This window comes from Heterocephalus glaber, unplaced genomic scaffold (assembly GCF_053883595.1).
Source record: "Heterocephalus glaber isolate CG9 unplaced genomic scaffold, H.glaber_assembly_v1.0 deba00001465, whole genome shotgun sequence".
NCBI lineage: Eukaryota > Metazoa > Chordata > Mammalia > Rodentia > Bathyergidae > Heterocephalus > Heterocephalus glaber.
In genome coordinates, this window is record NW_028258312.1 from 16,382,148 (window position 1) to 16,401,986 (window position 19,839).

The window sequence follows — 19,839 nt, forward strand, 5'->3', positions numbered from 1 at the left end:
GAGAATTTAAAGGTAATTCTTAAGTTAACTACATATATGACAAAGGAAAGAAGATTAATAAATGCCGCAAGGTAGGTAACAATTAGCTTCTGAAATGGCAGTGATTTTTAATCATGATGGTAGATAAATTAGAATCAGATAGTCTCTCTCTCTCTCTCTCTTTTTCTCATGCACACATTTATACACACTACCAATATATGAAACACACTCATGTTTGAAAATAAGAAAGAGAAATAGCAAAATATAGGAAAGCACAAGGATCCCATGGGGACATGTGAAGTTTAAAATCTATGACCTTTCATACTTACCTGGCAGGGGAGATACCATGATCACGAAGGTGATTTTCCCAGGGCAAGGCTTATCCATTGTTCTCTGGATGTGCTGACCCCTGCGATTTCCCCAAATGTGGGAAACTCAATTGCATTATTTGTGGTAGTGGGGGACTGTGTTCACGCTCTCCCCTTGGGGGGGAAAAAAAATCTATGACCTTACACAGGATAGATACAGACTTGAGGTTTATTATTCATTTATTTATTTATTTCCATTTGATGAAGCGTGGATTTTAAAAAGTAGAAATAACCAATAAGTGTTAAAAAATCAAATTTAGGTGACATTTTGTAATTACACTTAAAGAGATTTGTTTCTGCCTTTAGTATCTAACGAGGTGTTAGACTAGGGATGGTAAGCACTTCATAGCATGGGTCCAGTCATCTTCCACCCTTATGATAGGCAGAAGCAGGAGCCCAGCACTCTTCCCCAAGGCCCCAGTAGGCAAGAGACATGCTCTTCACACAGACTCCAGCAGCTTATTGCACCAGATCACTCTGACTGAGTACAAGGTATGACTTCCTTCCACTATTGGTGCAGAGATGGTTTTGAGTATACAAGGAGAAGACTGGCATTCCACTTTTAAACAGGGGGAAATGTATATTTTAGAGATAAAAAGTCAGAAAGAATATATTGAAGAGACAAATTAAAATTATAGAGTAAAAATATAAGTACAATAATATCTCAGAAACTATATTTTGAATTTAGAGTTTTGATTGACCTATGCTATTAATCTGCTTTGTGACACTTGTTTATGTTTTTATTTTAGTGTGTACATTCAGTTTGAGGATTTGATACACACACATAATATTTTAATCATTTTTACTCCTTCTACACATTGTCCCCTCTCCTTGCTTCCCCAGACACCCTTCCCATCTCTGTCTGGTCTATCTCCGTCTTTCTTAACATGGCTCTTCATTTTGCTTTTTAGATTATCAACTATCTTACGATGCTGAGCTGAGATAGCAAGCCCCAGATCCCTGTCTACCAAAAGATCAACTTAGAGTATACTTTATTTCTAAAGTTTGATGTTCTACAGGGTAGGTGTATTGAATGCATTTTCAACTTATGATTTTCAACTTACAGTAGATTTATCTGGATATAACTCTGCAGTAAGTCCAAGAGTAACTGAAAAAGCTAGAAATAATAAGCCATATGTTGTATGATTCAATTTTATAAAGTGGCCACAATATAAAGTCATTAAAGAAATAAATAAATTGGTGATTTTCAGGAACTGGTAGGGAAATAAGAATGGAGAGTTATTATTACCTGATATGAAATTTCTTTTGGAAATGATTAAAATGTTCTAAAATAAGTTGTGTTTATTATATAACTCTGTATAGAGTGCCTACCTAAATATACATTTAAAAAGTGTTAATATTAGATATACATTACTTTGATAGAACTGTTACAAAAAAGGAGAAAAAGGTAAATATGCTAAAATATCACTAAAGATGGAAATATATAAAATTACTTATTGTTTATGGATATAGTCATGAAAATGTGTATAAAAATAAAGTTGCCGAGGGATACCTGCCAATGTCAGGGTGCTAGATACCTGTAGTCATAAGGAAGAGAACATAATGGAATATCTAAATTGCTAAAGGGCTTTATTACCATATTTGAAGGAAGTAAAACCAAGTGCTGTCTATGTTAAGATGTATTGTTATATATAATAGTATTCTTTGCACTTTCTGTATATATGAAATATTTTTAGCAACATATTTTAAAATATGGATATTGGTCATTATTAGGATTGTGAGCTAAAAAGAAACTTTTCTGTTGGTTAATGGTGATCATCTGAGGTATTTTCTTACCAAGAGCAGTTTACAGGCTAGCAAAAGCTTTCAGAGAAACCCTTAAGATAAGAAGAGCTTAGACTCTACAAAATGAGCTAAGAAGATATATACAACTATTTGTGTGCAAAACAGCCACCTGATTCAACAACAGTTGAAGATCAAGCATGAAAAATTCAACACTACCACATACACTAAGTTTAGGCAAAAATCTTTTTGAGAAACGTGTGTTCCACTAAAGGAATACATTACCGGATTGCCTGTGGCAATATGCTCCTCATCACATAGCGAAGATGATATGAAATTTCTCATCTGAGGATCTGGGACTTCAACCATGTGTAGCCATTTGCCACCTATAATTTTTGAGGGAATCATGATTTCTGAAGTTACTCAGCTAGATTTTAAAGTTACTTAAATGTGTACATGTAATATGCTGTATACAATTATACTTATTGTGGATATATACTTTTCACTGTTTGAGTGAACAAGAAGAAAATAGATTTCCAGTCTAAGCATCAGATATTCTGAAAGGAGGTGATCTTTCACAGTGAGTGGAGGACAGTACAGGATTTACTGTGTTCATACCGAATATTGTAGAAAATTTCTCATCATGGCCCTTCTTAGAACTGAAGGAATGTCAAGAGAACATCTCCCAAATTTTTGAAGCATCTCTGTCCTATTATAAAAGAGCTGAAAATATGCTCCTGAAATAATCAGTATTTCTACAATGTATGTAACCTTTTCTTTTAAAAAAAAAATTCAAAAGGCAAAATGATTTGCACTCTACCACCCAATACTTCTCTTCAGTCATCAGAACCACATTCTGAAAAGCATACATCTTCCCAATTCCAAATGTTAATATTGCCCTTAGCAGTGCTCCTTTTATACTATACTGCCTAACTTGAGCTTCAGTGCCTAGTGAACACTGGGATAATTGTGAGAGGTGCAGAATGAAAGCAATGCCAAAGGTTTCAAAGAACAGCAACTAATTTCATGCACCGTGTGGCTCCTGCCAAATCCAAAATCTCTACTTAAATTTGTTCTCTGAGCCTTTTATTACTGTCTCTCTTTTTCAGAAATAGATTCAAATCTGATCTGAAGAAAGAAAAAAGGGGAGCCAGAGAACAAAGTGAGAAGGGGTGGTTTTATTCCAAATAACACAGAGATAAGAGTTGGGAAATAAGACACTGACCAGTCTCCAAGATTTCTATAGGGTGTTCATATGTAATGCAGCTGTCCTAGTTTCTCTCTGTACATCTGCAGCAGGAATTTGAGCAGCTAGAAGCTTGTCAAATAGTTCATACGGAAGAAAAATGTCTGTGGGTTAAAATTTCTTTGGAAAAATTCAGTTGCTCAGAGCCCCAGTGTACAGGAGTAAAAGTATGTGAAAATCCCTAAGACTGTCCTTCACTGGACTGGGGTAAGGAAGTGGAGGTGAGGGGCTGCAAGAGCGGAAAGCGGTGAGAAGGGGCAGAGGATCCACTATATCAACAACAGGACTGTTTCATAGAGTTCTTTGCTACCTGATGATGCCCAAGTGATATCTATGGGGGATACCTCTCAAGAGAGTAATATGTCCTGCCCAGTGCCATTCAACTGGTAAAGATACAGCAGGGATTTTAGCCCCCATAATGGGCTTCAGTGTAATGGAGATGGTGTGTGTGTGTGTCTGTGTGCATGCATGCATGTGTGTGTGTATCTCTACATATTGCCATAAATTATCCTTATATTTCTAACTACTAAAATGTTTGCATTTTCACACTTTTACCTGTAAAAATATAGCAAAGTCCAATCAAATATGAAGGAAAAAGTTGGAAGATTACTGTGCTTATAAGTTGCTTAAAATCCAAAAGATAATAGAAAAGAAAACTTGAGGCAGAAGGAAAACTAAAGAATGGCAAGAACATTGCACTTTAGATCATATTCATGAATTCTCAGGAGTTTTTAATTAAGTACCTACATGAGATGTAAAAGAAGGCTTGCCTTTAATACATGAACTAGAGGGTTGAAAATTATTATTTAATTTCCCACACTACCTAAAAGTCATTGTTTTTAGGCTGTTTGTATTTCTTGAGAAAGATGGAAAACATCTGGGCTGGGGACTAGGAACAAGAGAAATTTCATAGATGTAACTTCTCATACAGAATTTTTTGGAGGAGGCTGGTGGTGCTCATATGAAGCATTTTATAGAAATATGTTATTTTATCTTGTATTAGTGTATGTGATACAAAAATAAATACATTTATCATGGGGAATTGTGCATAGATAGATCTCCCTAGCATAGAATATGGCAAGATTGGTTATTGTATTTGCAAATATGAAGGCAATTACTTCTACCTAATATAAAGAATGCTAATTTTTATGCCAAGAAACCTAAAATCAGAATTGCATATTTAAAAAATAAGAATTTGGCCAATATGCTATTTTACATACAACTTGAATGTTAAATTTGAGAATATATAGAAAGATTACAGTAGAGTTGGGAAAACCCAATTTTCCCATTCTAACATGAATGGGAACAGTAAGTGTTAGGACATAGCTTCTTAAATTTCCATCATACGCTGTCTCACGCTCGCCTTCTATGTGTATGCATGCCCACGTTTGTGGTGCATTTATGGTCAGAGAAAACAGTTTCCTGTTGAATACCCTACTTTGACCAGTGTCTATTTCACTGTCCATATATTAAAATATCACATTGTATCCCATAAACCTGTTCAATATTCCATATTAATAACCAACTTTTTTGGCGAGGGTACCGAAGATTGAACTCAGGACCTTATGCTTGCGAGGCAGGCAGGGTACCACTGGGCTAAATCTCCAGCCCTTAACAACCAATTTTTAAAAGCTATGATTACCGACTGTGTGCATCTATCAAATTATAATCTAATAATTCATAAATTAGTACAATTGAAATAATTAAATGCTTTATTTTGGGAACCCTAACCATATATGGACACATATGAGATAAACATTAATGCTTTCCACTTGAGAAAGAGTATGAAAGGACTAAATAATAGTCTTCCAGAACTGAGCTTTAAACCTTTTCCATGGAGTCAAGGTGTCTTTATCTCACGTCCACACAGGCTTCCTGTTTCAGTTGCTTTGAGGACATGAAACCCCCTCAAATGAAGAAGCTTCATTCATAGATGCTCCTGTAAAAGTGGTACCAGCTCAGTTCTTGGACATAGAGAGACACATCAGTTTCTTCAACCATGTTCACCTTTCTCTAAGAATTAAGGTGTTCTTGGCTATTTGTTTTGTTTTCCTATTTTTGAACCACATTTGTTACTGGGAGAACTTGATCTGTATGTCCTGTATTTTTATTTGTTTAATTTACTAAATTTATTTGGATAACTCAATTTATGTTGTAGTTGTATAATAATCCTGAAGTTTCAGTGATTCATTATAGCCATTGGTTTCTTGCTCCCTGAGTGTATCCAATGTGAATTTCTTGGAGACTCTCTTCTACACAATTCTTAATACTTTCATTCATAACTTACCAATATTAGTTCAAAAGTCCTTTATAATTCTAAAGGTTATGACAAAAAATATGCGATTGCAATATGGGATGGTCAGTGAGTGTTGATTGTCACTGCTATTATCAAATTTATTTCATAAACAAGAAAAGTTCTAATTTTACTTTTTAAAATGAAGACTTTTTATAAAGTTTTCTTCTGGAAAAGGGTGTGCAATTTCATGAATTGGATATCATGCGCATTCATTTTTAAAGAATCTTTTTCCCAAAGAACTGAAAGAAATCTAGTCATCTCTGGATAGATTTCTCCTTAAGGGTAGCAAACCTTACTCTTCATTTAGTTTCATTCAGTGACATTTATCACAATGAATTCTAACATTCTTGCCGATTTGAAAAAATGGTGTTATGGATTATATGTAAATGTCCCCCAAAGTCTCATGGGTTCATAAGTGGGGCTTTTTGAATGTGGCTGGATCTAGGGTGTGTGATGCTGGAATCAAGGATGTGATACTAAGATTGATTCACAGTGCAATGCTAGGATTAAGGCTGCCCCACCTTTGGTTTGAGTGCTACCTGCCCTAAGGGTGGGTATCCCGGAGAGAATATACAGGACAGAGAGTGTCACTGCTTGTTACTTTTCACTTGCTGCTTGCTGCCTTGGTGCCTTCTACCTTCTGCCTGCCATGAACTGTTTCTTCTCTGCCATGCCACCCTGCTGATTATGGACTGAAACATCTACACACTATGAGCCAAAATAAACCTTTCTTCTTTTTACTTTGAGTGTCAGGTATTTTGTCTCAGCAATGAGAAAAATAACTAAGACAAATAGTAACTATCACCAAATTGAAATTCACAAATTTTGTTTCAAAATTCTCTCTCTTTCACTATATCTATCATCTATCTATCTACCTACCTATTGTTCCTTATATGTAGATTTTTTATCCATAAATATAAGCCATCACACATTGAAAATATTAAAAAGAAATATTAGTAGGTGGAAGAAGGGATACAAACCTGTAATCCCAGCATGCTGTGAGGTTGTGGTAGGAAAATCACAAGTGTAAGCCTAACCTGTACAACTTAGTGACTTAGTGAGATCTTGTCCCAAAAGAAAAAATTAAAAGTATCAGAGATATGATTCAATATGAAGATCCTAGGTTCAATTATCAGTACTTCAAAAAGAAAAAAATTAGAAAAAATTACATTTAACTAATATACACATTATTTTTTCTTATTATTTTCTATCAATATGGTACAAAATATTTATGTAACATTTGCATTGTATTAGATAGGAGTAATCTAGAAATACTTTAAAGTAAGATACATAAAAATGCTATGCCATATTAGGGACCTGAGCATCTGTGTATTTTGGTATCATCTGGGGTCCAATGCATCTCAGACACATACGTACAGTTACTGAGTGGTAACTGTACATATAAAACTAAATATCATTCAATCTTTTAATAGTATCTATAAGGCATATTACATGTTTTAGAATATAATTGCAGATAATTTTGACTACTATATGATCAAAACAAAACTAAATTCAGATGCAGGGCAATCCAAGTCATTACTTAAGTTTTCTCTTTCCTTGGTAATACATAAAAGACATGAACTAATGACATGACTCAGATTTAAGTTTGTCATCTGGCAGTTGATACTTTAGAAAAGAGATGTTTTGCTACTTCCTGAGAAGTGTCATTTCACCCAGAAGGAAATCATATTCTGTGGGCTGAATTTTGTCAGATGCCAGAAAACAGTGATAATAGATCACTACCTTTAAATATGTTGCACCACTAGTTATAGTTGTGAGAAATTTTCTAACCTACTTTTACAAATCTGTCCACCAAGGTCTCTTGCTCAGTTGCAGGCTTCTATCTATTAATTTTGCCAACTATTATAGTGTAATTGTTCATTTCATCCAAGAAAAGCTTATCCAATGGAGAGAGAGGAATAAAAAGAAAAATTAATTGAAATTATATGACAATTAGGCAGTAAATTAATGCCTTATCAAGATCTTCATCGTTTATCTCCCATTCAGTATAATCAAGTCTACTGAGTATTGGGTCTCTTTATGTCATTACTCAAATATCAGGTCCCAAGATCAAGAATTGACTATTTTTATCCACATTTAGCTCAGGGTTTACAATAAGAAAACTGTAGCAAAAGTCCATTTCATGACTAATGCAGGTGTAAAAAGTAAAATTTTATTTTTCTATAAATTAATTGTTTAAAATATACATTCATATAATGTCTATAGCTAGATGATTCTGTATTTATTATTACAGTTTAAAAGTTATATTTAGCAATATTTAAATTTTATATAACAAGAACCTCATCATTCAAAAATAAACTTAAATAAATTCTTGAAATGCAATTGCTTTTAAAAATAGTTGTAGTTAGGACAGGGAGTTATTCAAAATACATTGTAGTATATAAATATATATTGTATGATAGTTTCTGTCAATCTATATTTGCAAAGGGGAACTATTTAAAGCTATACAAAAAGATATTTAAATAGGTATTTTTGTGCTGGTCTAGTCGTATGTATTCCTGCTCTTTGTACATGCAGGATTAGGTTATGGTAGAAACTATTATACATTTTGTACAATGCACTGTGACATTCATCTTATTTAAAACCTTAGTTAACTATAGCAACTGTATGGAGTTGAAAGATATGTTTTCCAGTTAATATATAAAGGAACTAAATATGTAGCCCAAGGACTCATAGCTTGTGAAGGAGACATTGAAATGTATAGTCAATATGTGTGCTTAGACCTATATTTCCTAGTAAAGAGTTTTAAAAAATACTAGTTTCTTATATAATAAATTAACAAAAGGCAGAATACATCTTGACACCTGAAACTTTTTTTCATGGATAAATTCATTTGCCCAAAAGTATATTTAAGATGCCATGTAAGATGAAGAATTTGGGGAACAAGAGGTAATATTTTCAATTATGATAATCAATGTTGACTTAACTATGGAGAAATTATGAGTTTATATATAGAAGTTATTTTAAAACTTTCACTTACTGTGTTTACTGACTTGATAGCTTAGTTTAGTTTTTCTTCATTTTGTTAAATACAAATCATTCCAGAGGAGAGATATGTGTAATTGTTTGAATGGGCTGAGGAACAGAACTTGTTTGACATTTTTCTTTATAATTCCTTTATCTAATTTTGTTAAGAAAATAAATAATATAAGTGATGTATACTAAGGATGTTTTAAGACTCTCAGATTACTGATGGTGCCAAAAATAGAGAACCACAAATCAGTGAAATCTGACTTTTGGTATGAAGGTCATTTACCATAAATAATATGATGAAGATAACAATAAAGAAAAAGTGCTAAAGGAAATTTAACATTCAAGGCAAAAGCACTCTAGCACGCAATTATAGTCAGAATAATGAACTAAGGTTTTATAACATTTGGAATAATAATCTGTTACAATTGCAAATTAAAAATTTTATTTCATAATATTAAAAAGTCAAATTTGTTTTCTTTTTTATGTATAACTTTATTATTCACTAAACACACACATATAAAAAATGAAAATTAGGTTCAATTCCCGGTACCAAAAAAAAAAGAAAATTATTCAAAGAAAAGCAATGCAAGGAAAAATTATAATAATATTCAAATATAATAGAACTCAACCAAAGCAAAACTGAGAAGTACTTAAACATTTTTCCATGTAATTTTAAAAAAAATCTCAAGCATTAACAAGACATCAAAGGATGTGATTTGTTTTAGAAAGATTTTCAAAACTAATATTGAACAAATAGTGGTCTGGAAAAAAATTCTAAATAGCTAGTAGACTCCACATAGGCCAAATATTTTAAATTTAAATTTCAATACAGTCATGTGACGTGAGATGGAAATATAATCTGAGCAATATGTTATTAGGCAATTTCATCCGTGTGTATCTCAAAGTACCACACAGAGTGCCAACTTCTAAGTGCAAAATGAGAAGGTATATGTCAATCATCTGTGATCGCCCCTTGATATTATCTAAATAGAGAGTTAAACATGAGATACATGAGGCTACCACTGGCATAGCAGCACACTGTGTTATAGTAAACTCTTTTATATAAGTAGGATTATGCTCTAAAGGATGAAAAGCACAGCATGTTATGATAAGTACATAAAACAGTACCAGTCATTTATCACACTATCTAGTACTGTGTACTGTACATAGTTGTATGTACTTCTTCTGGAAACACACCCTCCTCTCCTTTGATCTCAGTGACTCTTCCTTCCCAACCCACTGATGAGCTCCAGCCTAGTTTCTATCTACATCTCTTCCTATAGTTTTAAACACAATCTATATGTGAATTCTTTCCAGATTTCAGCCTGTAACTCTGATCTCTCCCCTTCCCCTCCCACCACCCTGACCCCTTTGAACCTTTTCTTCGTATTTCAAATGATCAATTATTCATTTTAATCATTTTGACCATAATTACACTTTCAGTTTCTCACACTAGAGAAACTATTCGATATTTACACGTGTGTCCTATTTATTTCACTTAAGAGGATTGCCTCAATATGTATCCATTTAGCTATAAATGTCTCTAGTTTCTAGTTCTTTATGGCTGAGTAGTACTTCATTTTATAAAAAAACCCCACATCTTCTTTATCCAGTTTCCAGTTGGTGGGCACTTGGGCTGTTTCCAACCTTGAGCTATTACAAACTGTGCTGCTATAAACATGCATGCACATATATCGCTGTGGTATGATTCTTTTAATTCTTTTGGGAAGATACCCAGCAGGGGGATAGCTGGATCAAATGGGATCTCTAACCCTAGTTCTTTGAGGTATCTCCATACTGATTTCCACAGTGGTTGCACCAGTCTGCACTCCCACCAGAACTGGAGAAGGGTTCCTTTCTCTCCACACCCCGCCAGCATTTGTTATTGGATGGTTTCTTTATAACAGCCATTCTTTCTGGGGTGAGGTGGAATCTCAGTGTTGTTGAATTTGAAAACAAATTGAATTTGAAGGTCACTAAGCAACTAGAAATGGCTTTCTTTTAATTTTATAAGCTTGAAAATATGGTCCTTTACAATAGTATTCATGTTTATAATAGCTTTGAAAATTTTTTATTAATACATGCTTATAATATCTAATGTTTACATTTGTCTTAGGGAGTAGGTACAAGTATTTAACATATTTAAATTTTTTTATCCCCCTTCTACTCCTTTTGCTGTCTCATCCCTCCATCTCTGAGCCTCCTCTCAATTTTAAAATCTCTGCCTACCATTTTCTATTGCCTGTTTTATTTTTTAAATTATTTATACATTGAGCTTCTCACACAAGAGAAGTTATGTGATATTTAAGCTTGTGTCTCTGATTCATGTCACTTAATATTTTGGACTGAATGGATATCCATTTTCCTGTAAAGATTCAAGGTCATCTTTTTGATAGCAGAGTAGCACCTCATTGTATTTAAATACCACATTTTTGTTAACCACTCATCTGTTGATGAACATAAAGACTGCTTCTAATATTTAGTGATTATGAATTGTGCTGCTATATACATGGGTGTGCATGGATCACTGTAGTATGATGCCTTTTAACTTTTTTCTGGAAGATACCTACTAGAATCCTGATCCTCAATCCAAGGTGTGGCTTGTGAAGTTTTTTTTCTCTTTCTTTAGGTTATCTCTTCACTCTGTGTTCTTGTTCGTTTTGCTGTGCTGAAGATTTTAAATTGATATAATCCCATGTGCTGATACTTCATATTGTTTCTTGTTCAGTGGGGCTTCTGTTCAGAAAGTCCTTTCCTACACCTATGTCTTCAAGAGTTTTAGCTATTTTATCTTTCAGCAGGTTAAATATTTCTGTTTTAAGATTTAGATCTTTGAACCGTTTTGATTTTAGTATAGTGCATGGTGAGAGATATGGGTCTAGCTCAGTCTTCTGCACGTGGATAGACAGATTTTTCAGCACCATTTGCTAGAGGCTATCTTTCCTTCAGCATATGTTTTTGGCACTTTTGTCAAAGATTAGGTGGCTGAATGTGTCTGGGTTATTTTCTGAGACCTCTATTGTGTTGCATTAATCCACAGTCCTTTTCTGTGCCAGTGCCATACTATTTTTAATCACTGTAGCTTTGTAGTGTAACTTCAAATCTGGGATAGTGATGCCTCCTGCTTTGCTTTTGTTACACAGGATTGGTTTTGCTAGCCTGGGTCTCTTCTGGTTCCATGTGAATTTTAGGATTGCATTCTGTAGATTACTGATCACTCAGGCCTCTCTTGCTGTGGGCAAATCCTGTGCTGCTCTCTGTGTTCTCCCTCCAGGAGCTTTCCACCTAGTAGATCATCACAGGTTCTCTACTCCAGGTGACTCCTTCTGTTCCTTCCTGTCCATCACAAACTGTCCCTCACTCAAAAGCTTTGCTTTTCAAACTGCATGGTTTGGTGCAATCTTCAGGCTCAGCGTTTTCTCTTGTCCCCGCTCAGGACAGTGGGCAGTGGTTAGGATTTCTCCTGACTTGGCTCTTTCCAGGGTTTGGGGAAACAGTAAAACAATGCCCCCTCCACACCAACTCTGTTCTGCCCCCATCCCTTGCGTCGCCAGGGAAGTGATCTGTGGATCTCTGCCTCACAGTTTGCTACTTACTTTCAGCCTCTCTTTGCTTGGCATGGGGGGACTTCCCTTCCCAACACTGGGAGGTTGGCAGTGGATAGGATGCTGTCAGGACAGAGTGTTCTCTGGTGTTTGGGAGGTTCATGTGGGGAAGGGACAGCCTCTTTCCCATTGCTGTTTGTGGCTTCCTTGGGGCCTCAGCTGCAGTTTATTCCCACTCTGGGATCCTCCAGTGGGAGGGAGGGTAGGTGAGGAGCCTATACCAGGAGTATGACTTCTGCAGAGCTGGCTCCTTCCCTCAGGCCGTCCGAACTGCGACCAAAATGGCATCTTTCCTGGGTAAGCAGTGCTCTTGGAGGTGTGGACCAGTGCTAGTGCTGCTTCCCTATTTCAGCAACCTTGATATTTGGTTTGATCGAGAGGATTCATCTTGCAGATTGATTTACCATTTCTGGGCATGATTACCCCCCCTAATTCAGAGTACCTGTATTTTTTGGTGACTCTTCTCCAAGTAGAAAATCTCCAATGCACCTCCTTCTCTAATCTGCCATGGTAGAATCTCCATTTTATAAGACTTTATATTCTCACATGCATAAATAAATTTTGATAGAAAAATACAACTAATAAGATTATGGCTTTTTGTGTTACTTAGGTCCAATTGAAAAGTGAAATTTGGTCAAAATTTATTAAATGAATAATAAAATATAATAAGCAGAATGTGGTAGAGAGTGGATATATATGGAACATAAGAGAGAAATATCTTAAAAGTAATTTTTAAAACTATGTTTAAAATATAGCACAGGAGTCTTATTGGATAGGCAGTACACTACTTATCAAGAAATGACTCTGATTCACAAAATGAGTGCCTGAAAAGACTGCTCACCAAAATTAAATACTGTACATAAACATGATGGTTTTGCTAGAGGCTGGATTGCATTATACTGATAGACTAGACATTGTCCATTTGATAGACAAAAAAGACTACAAAACCTTCAAGTGACAGTATTTGCTTGTGAATACTGAATATTTTCTCCCTAAGGACAGGAATAGCACAAAGATACTAACATCTGCTACTTAGATTCAAAATTGTATGAGAGGTCTTAGTATAAAAAGACTAGAAAAAGAAAATATATATGTGTGTGTGCACTTAAGACAAATAAAAAATTTATTTTTAGATGATTTATTCTTAATGATTTTGAATGTAGAAAAGCCTAAGGACTATGGAGAAGAAAAACTACTTGAGCTATTATGTTTAACAAGGTCAAAGGATTTAAGGTCAGTATTAAATTAACTAGCAGTGAAAATGTGAGGCAAAAATATTCTTTACTTTAGAAGCACAAACCATACAATAAGGATGCATTTAATAAAATGTGTTTAAAATCTCTACACTAAAAATAAAATATTACTGATTAAAGAAATAAAGGAGGGGCCAGGGATTTAGCTCAGTGGTTTCGCCGCCTGCTGCGCAAGCACAAGGACCAGAGTTCAATCCCCTGCACCGGAAAAAATAAAAAAGAAAAGAAATAAAGGAGGCCTAAATAAACGAAATGATGTACCATATTCATGTAACTAAACACTCAATTTGAAAAACCTCCAAATTTCCACAAAGACATTTATAGTGTCCAATCGACAAAAAAAGAAAGTCAGGAAACATTTCATAGAAATTGGCAAGCTGATTGTAAACTTACATGAAAATGCAGAAGACCTAAATGAAAAAAAATGATTTTGAAAAATCACATTAGGAAGACTTACTACCTAATTTCAAAATATATGTCTCAATACATTTAGGCTGTTATAACAGAATGCCTTCAGCTGGGAAACACGTAAATAACAGAAATTTATTTCCTCTAGTCCCAGAGGCTGGGAAGACCTGGAAACTATCAGCACATTGACTGTCTTTCTGGGCCTGTTTTTTTGTTCTGACACAGCCCTCTTTTCTTTCTTTCTTTCTTTTTTTTTTTGCTTAAATTCTTTTGTTGGTACATTTTAGGCATACAATGCATTTACATTCATCATTGGGTGCTTGTACCTGCACATGATGTCATCTTTTCATTGTGCTCTTGCATGACTGAAGGGGGAGGGGCCCCAGGCCCTGTTTATAAAGACACTAATTCTATTGATGATGACACATCCATCATGACCTGAACACCGTCCAAAGGCTTCTCCTTCTGGTATTATCACAATAAGAGTTAGGTTTCTACATGGGAATTTTAGGGAGACGGCAAACCTGAAGTTTATAGCACCACACTAGACTATAACCATAATGAAGGTAATAGGATATTATTTTGGATATAGCCATATATACGGAACAGAACAGATGTTCTACCAAAAAATTAAACTGACACAGTGAATTTACTTTTAACAAAGACACCAAAGTAATTCAATGGTTATTGTATGGTTTTTCCAATAATTGATATAGCAATAAATATTCATGTGGGAAGAACAAAATGACTTCTACCTTATATCAATCATATGGAAAAATTAATTCAAACTTGATCATTGGTTAAAAGAGGAAGGGTAATACAATGAAACTTGTAGAAGTAAACAAGAGAAAGTCTTTGTAAGCTTGTGGGTGGCACATAATTTGTACAGAAAATACAACAAATGAGAACCACAAAAGAATGTTAGATTTGATCAAAATTTAAAATGTCTCTGTTTGTGTGGACACTGTTAAAAATAAATAAGTAAATAACACATTCGAAGAAAATACTTACATCTAACAAAAGACTTGCATTTACAATGTACAAAAAGTAAACACTAATACAATCTCAATTTTAAAAATCAGCAAAATAGTTGAACAGACACTTCACAAAGAGGGCAAGTGAATAAACAGTAAGGGTATGAAAAGATCCTTAATATCATTAGTTATAAAAGAAGTGCAAATTAAAAACCTTAACTAGGGCCAGGGATTTAGCTCAGTGGTTCCGGCACCTATCTCACAAGGGCAAGGTCCTGAGTTTGATCCCTGGCACCAAAACAAAACAAAACAAAAAAAGCTCAGCTACAAACCTTAACTAGATTCTACCACATACCTTTTAGAAAAACAAAATTTTAAAAATAGACAATATGAAGTATTAGCTTGACTGTGGAACATATATTTCTCTTATAATGCTGGTGGATATGTAGATTGGTACAGGCTTTTGTAAAATCTTCTGATGAAGGAACTGGTTTTAATTTAACTCAGATTTTCCAAATTCATTTGACGTCTCTGTCTAGGATTATAGTACTTCATAGCACTAAAGTACTCCATATAGTACTGACAACTTCTTGAGGTATAATTAATCCATGTAATCAAATGTTGGGAGGGCTTTTGTATGGAATTAAAGTTGCATTTCATTCTTTCTGAGAACAAGCTGAGTATCTTAGTCTCGGCTTGTTGAATGCATTTCCAAAACAAATTATATCAATCAGTTTCAAGGTAGCAAAGCACACCATGCATAAAGCTTTAGACTAAGAATTAATTTTCTTGGCTACCCTGGCTGCGCTACTACCTTGCTTCACCCTGAAAAATTAGTGCAATCAGAACTGTAATACTTTACATTGTAAACTAATTCTAAAAAAAATTCTAAAATAATATCTTCCTATTTGGTGCATTCTGTTCAATAGCAAACACACAGTATTCAGTTTTCCACACTTTAGTAATTTTCAACACTTTATTAAAGAAAGAAACAAAGATTTAAATTGAGAGCGAATAGAGAGGAGATCGGGTCCCTCAAAATGCTATTGGACAGCTTACAAGAATCTGTTAGTTTCTAATGGCACAAAATTATCAAAACATCCAATATATTCTAGGAAGCTAGAGAAGCAGAGAAAAATGGGGAAAAATTGAATTCATATTTGTGTGCACTCGCATTGGTTTAAACTGAAGAAAAGCACAGATTATGAGAGAACACTTAATGCCACTGATGAGTAAAAGTCCTTGTTAAATGACGTTTGAAGACCCACACGCTCATAGATCGCCATTATTTTCCATTTGACACACAAGTGTTGGCCATTGAATAGGGAAAATCCACAATATATCTTAAATTAAAATAAACTCATATTTAAAGCTAGACAGGACTCAAAATGTTCCCATTAGTTAGCTTGTAACTTTAACAATTCCCAATAACATCAGTACTTTCAAAGCAGAGTATTCATACATTTCCCCAGAGTCCATTTATTAAAAAAATTCCATAAATAAAACCATAAAATACACCAGTTAATAGTATAGCTTTAAAAGATACAAATATATCCTTAGGTCTTTGTTTTGTATTCTATAGATCATAAAGTCAATTTCTTCTCCTGAGATGAGGTAAAAAAATTGGTGTCATAAAACATTTATTATAAGTTTTATCTACAGAGGAAAACTTATAAATTTTATGATATTTTAGGACAAAATAAAAATCAAGTATCACTGAAATCCAACCTTAAAATATTTTTACTACTTTACAGTAGTGCAGTATCCTACTAATATGAGGCATTGAACTCTGACAGCTGCTTATGCTAAAATAGTCAGTTCAAATTTAATAGAACACCACATCAGAAAAATCAGAAGTCATTCCCAAAATTGTATACTTAACAGTCACAATATAAACAAAATAAAGTTTCTTTGGCTTATAAACCCTCTCTAATACATGCTCATATGCTTCTCCTTAGATGATTTGAACTCTATTCTGTTGTCTCAAAGAGGCAAGTTCAGAAGGAATTATGCAAATCATAGCGAGGATTTGATTTCTAAATGAAAATACTAGTTCGGGCAGGAAATGAAAGAAATATAAAATAACTGATTCCATGAGAGAGATGAGGATCAAAATTGATATGTAACCCTGAAATCCCCAAATTATTTTCCTACATAAATTCTTCACTTGTCAATGATACCTTCTAAAAGCAAAACATTTTCTCCAAAAATCCACAGAATATATGTTTAAGTGTTTTCTGATAATCAATGCATCATTAGTTTAAAATATATGTACAGAGTATAAGGATCAAAAAGATGGGAAGTGACTCAGGGGCAGACAACACTCAGGACTGCTTATCTGCAACCCTCAGAGCTGGCAGAGTCTTCTGATACCTGTAGGAGCATGGGGTAGAATGAGAGACCTCTAGGCTCCAGTGGACCATTTACAAGGCTAAGTAATCTGTATTCCATTATGGATAACTATAACAGCCTCATATCAAAACTACTATAGCCTTACATTTCTTATCAAATTTAATCAATCAGGTAATTTTTGCTCAAAAATAAAAACTGAGTATTCAGATAAATGAAAAAAATTCCAGAAGTTGAAATACTGATCTCCATCTATTCATGCCTAGAGAAAATATATCTGTATTTTTGGTTACTAAACTAGAAGTGTGACAATAAATTGAGATTTAACATGGACTTTCACCATGACTAACATTTTGTGTTCATACTCTAACAAACCATGTTTAGTTTAAAAGTCATAAAATATGAAACTATATCTTTAGGCATGGATACATTTCAAGAACTTAGAGTTTATTTTTCTATATACCAAAAGTTGTAAACAACTGTCTATGTTCTTTAGTACTAGATTATCTGGTCTACATGTTTTTGTTCCCCTCCCTAACTGCTTAGACCATGGAACAGTAAGGCTCCTTTGTCTGGTTGCTACTTCTTTTCACTGTATATAGATATTCTAGTATATTTCATAAGACCTCTCACAAATATTAGTAGCCCCTAAATGTAAACATTTTATTAAAATAGTATTTTAGTCATAAATGATAGCTTTTAAAGAAAACATAACATAGCCCTTTTGGATTTTGAATTTGACTCTCAATAACAAATATTCTTTCATTAAAATAATCTATTTAGGAGGAAAATGCTTGAAAAATTACTCTATAATTATATTCTCCATTAATTTTTAACAAAGAAATTCATTGAAATAAGAATGCTATTTCTTCAATGAATGGTACCAGGACAACAGAATATCTATATGGAGGAAAAAAATTATCTCAAATCTCACATCAAATAGAAAAACCTAACTCCATGGAGCTTTCATTTCTTTGCAGAGTGAAAGAGATAGGACACAATAAGGAAGAATCCTAACAGAAAACTTTGCACTTAGCCAAAATTTAAAACTCTTCTAATCATCAAAAAATGTCACTAAAAGTAATAGGTAAGGAACAAATTGGGAGAAATTATTAATTAATGTAACTCACAGAGGATTTTACTCAGAATATAAAGAACTTGTCATGGTTTATATCTGAATGTCTCCCCGAAGCCTCATGCTGCCAGAGGCAGAACATGTGGAAGGTGACTGGATTATGGGGTGCTACAGCTGACTGGGTGTTAGGACCTGGGGCTGGCTGGCTGAGGCAGGTCAGCGGGGCTGTGACCTCGGAGAGTGCATCTCCCTCTGGAGTTCTTCCTTTCGCTCTGCTTTATGGCTCCCCAGGTGAGCAATTGTTTCTCCTCCACATTGCCCCTCTGCCATGCTCTCCTGCCTTGGAGCCAGAAGACTATGGACTGTAAGCTCCACAGACTCTGGGCCAACATGAACCTCTCCTTTAATGTGCAGGTGTCTCATACAGGAGAAAAAGTTATCTATTATATACATCTATATAGTATATATAAAATATGTATGCAGTGATAATGTCATATTATAGTATGATATACAGGAATAAATAGATTTATTGTTATGACTTAATAAAACACAAACACTTCAATAAGAAATAGGTGAAAGATGTGTAAATATAGCAAGAAGATTCCACTCATACACAAACAAACATATTGTAAAGTTAAAAGGATGACGACACCAAATATTGATGAGGATGCAGGGCAATGGATCTGTCACATACTTTTGGTGGCAGTGCAATCATACAACCATTTTGTTAAAAGTTTTGGCTTGTAAATGAAACTACCTAGTGATCTAAGACAAAAGAAAACATATATTCACCAAAAGAATTATATAATAAAATAAGTTAAAAGCATCTCTGCCCATGGGAACAATTAATTTTACATTTTTAGACCTGCATTAATCTACACAAATTTAAGAATCTCTCATGGTCATATACCTCTTCTGGCAAAAAAGGAAGACATGGAAGTCATGACCTTACCAATCATGAGACTCACAAGTACAGGTTTACATGTGAAAAGTTTAACAATATATATTAGCATGTTATCTAGTACCAAACAAATGATGCACTAAAAATAAAATGCCAATGTATAAAATGACTTAGTAGGATATTTCTAAGGTTGTCACTGACCTGCTGGATTTATTCTCTTACCACCCTCTCCAGGCAGACACATTAAGCAATAATCTCTAACCTCATTTTTACTTAAAATCATAGAATATTTAACTTGGTTCTTCATACTGGGTTGCAGATGTCCATACCATAATCTTCGAATGAAAATATGTACTACACCATAATGATAGCCAGCTGTGTATCTCAGTAGCTGTACTGGGGGAATACAGGAAGCAACAATTGTGTTCACCTACTTGATATGATGAATGACAAGGTGTATATATGTGTGTCAAAGGGTGAGTTTTATCCATGTTAAATGTCATGTTACATTTTTGTGTACTTAAAACTTTTTTTATTAAATGTTCTCTTTTGATTTTTCTTATAGAATTAGTTCAGAATTAGTTTCTTATAGAATTCAGTTCAATGTTGCATTGAAAATCTGCTTTTACAATTTGGGGAGGAGGTTGA

The 19,839-nt window shown here is 34.2% G+C and overlaps 1 non-coding gene across 1 annotated transcript; it reads left to right on the forward strand.

The window, feature by feature from the left end:
* Positions 1 to 300: 300 nt before the first annotated feature.
* Positions 301 to 464, forward strand: LOC147826590 (U1 spliceosomal RNA). Its single transcript, XR_015439018.1, has one exon. It is a non-coding gene; the product is annotated as a U1 spliceosomal RNA (small nuclear RNA).
* The last annotated feature ends 19,375 nt before the right edge of the window (positions 465 to 19,839 follow it).